Raw genomic sequence first — 10,282 nt, forward strand, 5'->3', positions numbered from 1 at the left:
GAAGAAGACAAAGATGCACAACCTCCCATGCCTTTGGTAAGCAATGAAGAAGAGATTGAATTAGAAGAAAGCTACCAAGAAGAAGAGGTTGAAATTGAGGAAGCTTGCAAAGAGGTAGAAGAATTCAAAGAAGAACACAAAGGAGTGGAGCTTGCAAGACCTCTTCCAAAGCCATCACCATCCAATACAACATTTAAGTGGGTAAAATTCCTATCCTTAACCTTTTCTTTCCCACTTGAATATGGGCTACTAGAGACGGATGGTCAACTTATAGCTCTTTGTGGCATTAAGCGTAAGAGGAAGATGGTTAGTGGCAAGAGATGTCAAGCAAGGTTCAATATGGTTGCATGCTCTAAATTGAAGTGCAAGGATTGGTGTAGAGCTTACTTGAATGGGCCTAGAAGGTTTTTTGGATATCTCTGTGAGAATTCAGATTGCTTGCCACCCGGTGGGAACAATGGTGATCCAGAAGAAGACGAGTGTAAAAGCAAGGTTTAGGACCCTGGAATTCATTCCCACAATCAACACTCTTGGGGTCTTGTCACTTACTTCAACTTGTTCAAAGGCGTTAGGCGCCTAGTTTGGGATACTGGTAGCCATTGGAAATACAAATATTGGTGGAGATTCCTGGATCAGTACAAGCATAAGCCACCATGACAAGGAGCTCACCACATGTCCAACTTAAGGACTTTAACTAAAAGTGCTTGGTGGGAGACAACCCACCATGGTATGATCGTTCCTTTTCATTCTTAGTTTTTTTTTGTAGTAGTAGTTTTCTTGCTTATTTGATTTTTATTGAGTTCTTACTAATTTTCTGATCATGCAGCTATTTTAGAATAAGAAGCGGATAAAAAAAGAGAGAGAAGAAGAGCACATGACGCGCAAGCGTCGCTAACGCGTACGCGTCATATGCATGTGTGTGAAAAATAAAATTTGACAAGAGTTGCGCAGGAGTGGCGCCAGAATGGAGCCTTTCGCACAAACGATCCCACGCGTTCACGTACCCCACGCGTTCGCGTCGTTTGTGATTTTCGCCATTCACGCGGGCGCGTCCCCGACGAGAACGCGTGACCTGCAAATTCGACGTAAAAGAGTGTTTCGGCAGAGAGTTGTGCTGGCTTGGGGTAGGAAGTATGCTAAAAGCACAAATTTGGGCACGCGAACGCGTGACTGACGCATTCGCGTCAGTTGCACATATGGCCATCCACGCGAGCGCGTGCACAATGCGAACGCGTCGTATGAAAATTTGGCTCCCAAGCCATGCGAACAGAGAGTCACGCGGGAGCGCGGCGGGCTTCGTGCAAATCGCACAAAATCAAGGGCATGCGGACGCGTGCTTGATACTTACGCATCATTATGAAAAATTTGCAACCCATGCGTACGCGTGCAGCACGCGTATGCGTCACTTGCGCCGCCTAGTTTTCTTTATCTCTCTCCCAATCCTAAATCTCTCTTATTCTTTTATCCTTTTATTTTTCTCTCCTCATAATATTTATCTCTTTTATTTTTCAGTTCTTCTTTGCTTGAGGACAAGCAAACCTTTAAGTTTGGTGTTGACGCTACGCTTATAGGTTTTCTAGCACAAAAGGGAGGCGAATCATCTTTATTAAGGAACACAACCTGAAGAATAAAGCGACCGCTAGGATAACTAAGGTGGTTGAGTTCCTTTCATCTTTATTCCTCCCCTCTTTTTCTATGTTATGTTCCAATTTTCTGTTATTTTGCTTTGTTTGTTGCATGATCCTTTATTAGTGAGAATCCTAGGACTAGTTTAGTTTTCCCTTAAGTGCTTGAAAAAAAAATTTAGAGTATGTATTGCATGAGAAATTGAGTTAATTTTAAAGAGTAGTCTTATTTACTTAAATATGGTGGTATTTTCTGTAATTCTGAAAGTGAAGTTTATGAATGTTAAAATTGTTGGCTCTTGAAAGAATGATGAAAGAAGAGAAATGTTATTGATAATCTGAAAAATCATAAAATTGATTCTTGAAGCAAGAAAAAGCACTGAAAAACACAAAGCTTGCGAAAAAAAAAGCAAGCAGAAAAAGCCAATAAACCTTTAAACTAAAAAAGGATAAAAAGGATCCAAGGCTTTGAGAATTAATGGATAGGAGGGCCCAAAGGAATAAAATCCTAGCCTAAGCGGCTAAATCAAGCTGTCCCTAACCATGTGCTTGTGGCGTGAAGGTGTCAAGTGAAAAGCTTGAGACTGAGCGATTAAAGTCGTGATCCAAAGTAAAAAGAGTGTGCCAAAGAACTCTGGGCACTTCTAACTGGGGACTCTAGCAAAGCTGAGTCACAATCTGAAAAGTTCACCCAGTTATGTGTTTGTGGCATTTATGTATCTGGTGGTAATACTGAAAAACAAAATGCTTAGGGTCACGGCCAAGACTCATAAAAGTAGCTGTGCTCAAGAATTAACATACTGAACTAGGAGAATCAATAACACTATCTGAATTCTGAGTTCCTATGGATTCCAATCATTCTGAACTTTAAAGGATAAAGTGAAATGCCAAAACTATTCAGGATTGCAGTTGTAAACCCCACTATAAGAAGAGACATGGGCTTAATCGAACTTTCATTCTCATGCAAATTCACATCCTAAGCTTATATTAGTTTTGGTTGCTTGAGGACAAGCAACAATTTAAGTTTAGTGTTGTGATGCGTGAGCATCTTTCCTATCTTTTCCTAGTGAATTTGCATCTAATTTGTTGAGTTTAATTAAGAATTAATTATATTTTAGCCACTATGGATGCTATTTTGAGTTTTGTGCAATTTTATTTATTTTAGGTAACATTCGGCTGGATTTGATGGAGTTTCTGCAACACAAGAATCAAAAGAGATGGCTGCGAGGAGTGACGCACACGCGTGCCTGACACGTGCGCGTGAATTGGAGGTATCCATGGCGACGCGTGCGCGTGACTGACGCGTACGCATGACTTGAAGATTTGCTCAGCGACGCGTACGCGAGACCGACGCGTCCGCGTGACTTGCGGAAAAGACCATCGACGCGTACGCATGACATGCACCACGTGCAAAAAATATAGAAACTGCTAGGGGGTGATTTCTGGGCCCCATTTTAGCACCCAAGTTAGGCACGGATCCAGTGAAGCGGTCCCCACGTTACAAGACGCGGAGGAGTTAGTTAATTCTGATTTAAATTCAAATTTGTTTTTAAAATAGGAAAAGATATTATCTTAATTTTAAATATTAGATTTTAAATTAATTAGGATTAGTTATAAAAAGGGGAGACTTCTCTTCTATTAGAGAGATTACATTAGGGGATTCCATTAGGGAATTCTATACAAATTTACATCTCACATTCCATGAGCAACTAATCCTCCATTGTTAAGGTTAGGAGCTCTGCCTATTTGTATGGATTGATTTTATTGCTTTTTCTATTTTAATTTATGCATGGATTTATAATTTAAGAATTATTTTCGCTCTTTATTTTATGAATTTGGGTGGAACGGAAGTATGGCCCTCCTTCTATTTGAGTTCTTGTAAAACTTGGAAAAGCTCTTTACTTGAACAACCGCTTGAAAACATATTCTCCTAAATTTTAATTATCTGGATTTAACGGGATACGTGACATATAATCCTTCTATTTTTGGGTAATTAGAATTTATGTGGCATGCAAACTGGAATTTGATCATGTAGCTTCTAATTGGAACTAATTGACCAAGGAATTTGCAGTTAATGAATTTTAGAGGAGACTAGAAAGGTCTAAGAAATTAGGGTCTAGTCACATATAGTTTGCCATAAATTAAATCCTACATAATTAAAGTAGTTAGTAAGAAAAGTAAATCCGGAAAAAATAGATAACTCTGAAGCCTTAACTATTTTCTCCATATTTTATTCCCAATTTATTTAATTGTCTATACTTTTGATATTCTGAATTCGAACTTAAACCTTTTGAACATCTCAAAACCAATTTCTTCTTGCCCAACTAAGCCAATCAATCAGCTATTGTTGCTTAATCTATCAATCTTCGTGGGATCGACCCTTACTCACGTAAGGTATTACTTGGTACGACCCAGTGCACTTGCCGGTTAGTAGTGTGGGTTATAAAAAACCGCACCAAGTTTTTGCCGTGATGGTCCGACCTTTCCATGAGATATCTGTCTAGCCGACCTTCTCTAGCCAGCTTTTCTATCATATTTTTGAGGTCATAACAATCATTTGTTGAGTGACCATATAGCTTATGGTACTCACAGTAGTCGCCACGACTCCCCCCTGTGGTATCTCCTAGGCTTTTCAGGGCCGACTTCCTCTTTTTTCTTGGGCTCTTTCGCTTTCTCTTTTGATGAGTGAGAGTGCCCAGGTCGCCAAATTGGCTCTCGGAGCCTGGCATTTTCCTCCATATTGATGTACTTCTCAGCTCTTTCCTGTACATCACTCAGGGAGGTCGGGTGCCTTTTCGAGATGGACTGGGAGAAGGGACCTTCTCGGAGTCCATTTACTAGGCCCATAATCACTGCGTCCGTGGGCAGGTCTTGAATCTCCAAGCACGCTTTGTTGAACCTTTCCATGTAGTCCCTTAAAGGTTCTCCGACCTCCTGTTTTACTCCCAGGAGGCTCGGTGCGTGCTTTACTTTATCCTTTTGGATCTAGAATCGCATGAGGAACTTCTGCGAGAGGTTGTCGAAACTACTAACTGACCTCGAGGGGAGATTATGGAACCACTTCATCGCTTCTTTAGTTAGGGTTGTCGGGAAAGTCTTGCAGCGAGTAGCATCAGAAGCGTCGGCTAGGTACATCCGACTTTTAAAATTGCTTAAATGATGCTTTGGATTCGTAGTTCCGTTGTAGAGGTTCATATCGGGGCTTTTAAAGTTTCTTGGCGCTTTTGCCCTCATTATATCCTCACTGAACGGATCTTCCCCTCCCAAGGAAGAGACTTCTCGGTCACTGCGAAAGTTTCGACTTCGAAGCGCAGACTCTAGTCTCAAGAGCTTTTTCTTCAAGCTCCTTTGGTCGCTCGATCTCACTTCTCAAATTTCTCTCTGCTTCTCAGTGTCGTTCTAGCTCTTGCTCTAGCTGCTCCAGGCGCCCCTGGTGGCCGTGGAACAATCCCATGAAATCAGCCGCATGGGGCTGTCCTTCCTTTCCTGATTCGCACCCTTCAGAGGAGTTTACCTTCAGGTCTTTTACCCCTGAAGTGCCTTTTCTATGCTGGTTAGTCACCCCTTGATGAGTGATTATATCCCTGTCGTCATTTCCAACGTCTTGGTTCTCTTGCTCGGAATTGGATGCTGTATTGCCATCTTCGTGCAAGTCTTCCACCATTACTGGTTGATCTCTCGTGTCCCCGGTAACGGCGCCAATGTTACGTGGGTAACCTAAACTTAATGGATTGGGCTTATAAGGTTGGCCCAAACATCAAGATGAGATGGTCTCTGACTTAGTTTACGTCTGGGAGCCGCCGTCCGACTAGAGTGTATGAAGGAATGGGGGTGATACCTGCAAAGACACTCTGATGCCTAAGTCAGCAAAGGGTTTTAGCAGGTTTAGAGAATATTGGAACTTGGAGATACCTGAAAGGTGTTAGGGTATTTATAGTGGTGAACCAATAACCACCGTTGGAGTAGTTCCACCTTTTCAGGTGGATAACCGTCCCTTTATCTTAGGAAAGTTGAGATATGGCTCCTGGAAGTGAGTTGAGAGATTTTAGGGGCAGTTACTTATTTGAATAAGGGTTATCTGTCTGCCAGCTAATCTTCGATCCCGACTTCTTTAAAGTTGAGTCACTACTACATAATTGACTTTTACTAACATTTAAAAAATGTTACTAAATCATTTTAAAATGTTAACTATGTATATTAGTAACATTTTAACAAATGTTAAATATACCCTATGTTACTAAAGAGTTTTACTAATATTTTTATAAAGATTTAATAACATTTAATAAAAATGTTACAATAGATCTTCTATAGTAATATTATGAGAAATGTTACAATAGATCTTTCTTAGTAACACTTAAAGAAATGTTACAATAGATATATTTTGTAACACTTAGAAAAATGTTACCATAGATATTTTTTGTAACATTTAGAAAAAATGTTACCATAGATATTTTTTGTAACACTTAAAAAATGTTACAATAAATATTTTATGTAACACTTAGAAAAATATTACCAAAGATATTTTTTGTAACACTTCAAAAAATGTTACCATAAATATTTTTTGTAACACTTAAAAAATATTACAAAAGATCTTTAGTAACATTTTTTTAGTTATATTATACTATTTTTTATTTTTTATTTTATATTATACATAATATAAATATACTAAAATTAATTACTACAACATGAAATATTTCATTAAATTCACAAATTTACAAAATGAAACTTTTATAGCCTGTTTCATTAATCAATAATCATTGTACAAATTTGCTTCGTGATGCAAATAAAATGAAAAAAGAAAAAATACTTATAACACTTAAATTCTATAAACATTCCATATGAAAAAGAAAAGAAAAATGATACTATACATAAAAAACTTAGTCCTTATACTAATCCTAGAAAAATGTATTTATCTGCTTGACTAGCTCATCGCTGCGATGACTTATTACCATTCCCTTAAACCAGTCAACCAAATTCATCTTCAACCAAGTTCATCTGATGCACATCAAACAAAAAATTAATAAGAACTCATATAGTGGGCAGAAATAAAATCTGAAGAAAAATAATCATGAAATCACCTCTGCAGGTGGTCTGGAATTCGAAGTAAAGTTTCCACCTTCATAGACTGAACAATAATTACAAGCAGCCAAAAGTCCAACACAAGGACAACTCACTATAACACCAAATCAAAGGAGTATCCGAATCTGTGTAAAAATCTGAAACTTATGTGGCAAAAATTGAAAGGAGTAACCGAAATTAAATAGGTTGAGCAAATATTAGATAATAAATTTATCAATTAATCTGGATGTAGTAATAATTTTTGTTAGTTACAAGAAGCTGCAAGCAGGGAATGAATGATTTTGATTTTGAGTGTAGAGTTGTGGAGATGAGGTAAGGTGAGTGCACAGCACATACTTGATGAATTGATCACTCAAACATTGCAGAATGCAGAGTATCAAAGTGAATAATAGGGAACAATAAGTACCATCAATTTAGGAACCAACATAAATATACAAGTTGAAAAGAACATGACAAAATAGCCCAAAGATAGGTTCACGGGTCACTACACTATTAACCTCTTTCTAGTAAGATATAAGAGTGTGAATCCCACTAGCTACATGCCAACAATTTATTTCATACTATTATATTTCAACAATATTATTTCTTTATTGTAATCCATTTATCTTTAAATTTCTGTACTCTCAAGTCTGAATCTCCATCTATATTTCATTATTCTCATCACAGAAACTAAAGCATTATTTATCAGTTTAGCTTGGCTGCAAAACATAATTGCTATAGCAAAAAAGTTTATTAGCTTTCTATTATTACCTTCTAAAAAGTAGCTTAAAAGAATGACTATGAGCAAAGTGTGACACATATATAATTAGCTCAACTGTTCATATTTTTTGTGTATAGCAACAGGTTTAATTACTTTATCATTCATTCACCTTCATGGACTCAGCTCCTTAATATTTGGATTTTTTTTTTGAAAAATTGAAAGAATAAGATAAACATTCTGATCCTCTCATACTAATTAATCAAGTCTAGTAGCATTATGCAAAGATTGGTTAACAAAAACAGGAATGGAAAATTGGAAGGAAAAAAAGTTAATAAAGAGGCAAACCCGATTAAGAGTGATATTAAATTGTCCAATTTTAAAGAACTATATATGAGTCCTTCTATGCCAGCAGCAATCAAATTGAGGATTTAAGATTACACAGATTCCAGTTCTATTTGTCAAAATATTCAAACAAAACTAAAGAGGTAAAAGAGAAGAAAACATAACTAGAGTCTACTAAAAAAACAGAATTCATCGCAGCAGCACATCAGAAAAATTGTGTAAATACAAACAATAAATTCAGAAGGATTTGAATAACAGTAGAAGCAGCTTTAAAGAAAATACCTATTCTACTATTTTTCAAGGGGAAAAATAGAAAATAAATTAAAGAAAGAGTGAGAGACCATACCTTATCACTGTTTGACAGCAAGTCCACCATGTCTGATTTCATTTGAACTAGAATTGTTATCATAAAATCTTTTTTAAATCTTCTTATTTTGTATCAAATTAATTACTACTCTATACAACAATTTCATCTAGAATCAATATATGAGTTTTTCCAATTGACAATATCAAACAAAACAGAAATTAGAAATTAGAATCCTAACTTAGTAAGAAAAAACAACTAGAAAACAGAGGATATGAAAACCTAATAATGTATGATTTTTAACAACTTAATAAGAAAATAAACATGTTTTGAGATCGATAAATGAAAATCTAAATTCAAAACCTAACTACTAAATAACCAATTAAAAACTTAAATCAACTAATAATTATATAGCAAATTAATTATTACGTAAAGATTAAAGAAGATTTAAGGAGCAAGAAACTAACTAAACAAGAGAACTGGAACTTACCAGGTCGTGGGACGAGCAGACGATGAAACCGGCGAAAAGACGGCAGTGCAGGCGAGAAGACGACGGCATGAGAGGATGAACCAGAGGCGAGACAACATGAGCTGGAGTGAAAGTGAGAACACCGGATTGTGGTTTCGGTTCACGAACTGTGAGATCGAAGAGGCGGAACGAGAGTTCGAAGAGGCGGAGGGAGAGGTGGTATCACAGCTTCGAGAGTGGGAGTGAGAACAACATTCAGACACGTGAAATTGGAGGAAAATGAAGAGAACCCAGCTTCGATATTCTAGGTTTTATGAAATTGGGGGAAAATGAAATTTGGTAACAGATGAGCGGATAATTTATGCGCTTTTGGCATTGTTTTTATATAGTTTTTAGTATGATTTAGTTAGTTTTTAGTATATTTTTATTAGTTTTTAAGTAAAATTCACATTTCTAGACTTTACTATGAGTTTGTGTGTTTTTCTGTGATTTCAGGTATTTTCTGGCTGAAATTGAGGGACCTGAGCACAAATCTGATTCAGAGGCTGAAAAAGGGCTGCTGATGCTGTTGGATTCTGACCTCCCTTCACTCGAAGTATATTTTCTGGAGCTACAGAACTCAAAATGGTGCGCTCTCAATTGCGTCGGAAAGTAGACATCTAGGGCTTTTCAGCAATATATAATAGTCCATACTTTGCTCGAGTTTTGACGACGAAAACTAGCATTCAAACGCCCCTTCTCTGTCCTACTCTGAAGTTAAAACGCCAGAGCTGGTATAAAAGTTGGCGTTAAACGCCCAAACTGGCACCAAAGCTGGCATTTAAACTCTAAGAGAAGCCTCTACACGTGTAAAGCTCAATGCTTAGCCCAAGCACACACCATGTGGGTCCGGAAGTGGATTTCTGTATTATTTACCTATTTCTGTAAACACTAGTAGCTAGTTTCATTATAAATAGGACCTTTTACTATTGTATTTTCATCTTTGGATCATAGAGACATTCTGGACGATATATTTTCCTTAGACTTTGAGGCTGGCCTCTCAGCCATACCTAGACCTTGTTCTTATGTATTTTCAACGGTGGAGTTTCTACACACCATAGATTAAGGGTGTGGAGCTCTGCTGTTCCTCGAGTATTAATGCAATTACTACTGTTTTCTATTCAATTCATGCTTATTCTTATTCTAAGATATTCGCTTGCACTTCAACCTGATGAATGTGATGATCCGTGACACTCATCATCATTCTCACCTATGAACGCGTGACTGACAACCACTTCCGTTCTACTTAAGATTGAGCGTGTATCTCTTGGACTCCTGACTCATACGTGTTGATTGCCTCTCCTGACAACAGAGCCCTCAACTCCTTGAGATCAGAGTCTTCGTGGTATAAGCTAGAATTATTGGCGGCCATTCCTGAGATCCGGAAAGTCTAAACCTTGTCTGTGGTATTCCGAGTAGGATCTGGGAAGGGATGACTGTGACGAGCTTCAAACTCACGAGTATTGGGCGTAGTGATAGATGCAAAAGGATCACCAGATTCTATTCCAACATGATCAAGAACCTACAAATGATTAGCCGTGCGGTGACAGCGCATTTGGACCATTTTCACTGAGAGGACGGGAATTAGCCATTGACAACGGTGATGCCCAACATACAGCTTGCCATAGAAAGGAGTATGAAGGACTGGATGAAGGCAGTAGGAAAGCAGAGATTCAAAAAGGATAAAGCATCTCCATACGCTTATCTGAAATTCCCACCAATGA

Source organism: Arachis duranensis, chromosome 1 (assembly GCF_000817695.3).
Source record: "Arachis duranensis cultivar V14167 chromosome 1, aradu.V14167.gnm2.J7QH, whole genome shotgun sequence".
In the NCBI taxonomy this organism is placed as follows: Eukaryota; Viridiplantae; Streptophyta; class Magnoliopsida; order Fabales; family Fabaceae; genus Arachis; species Arachis duranensis.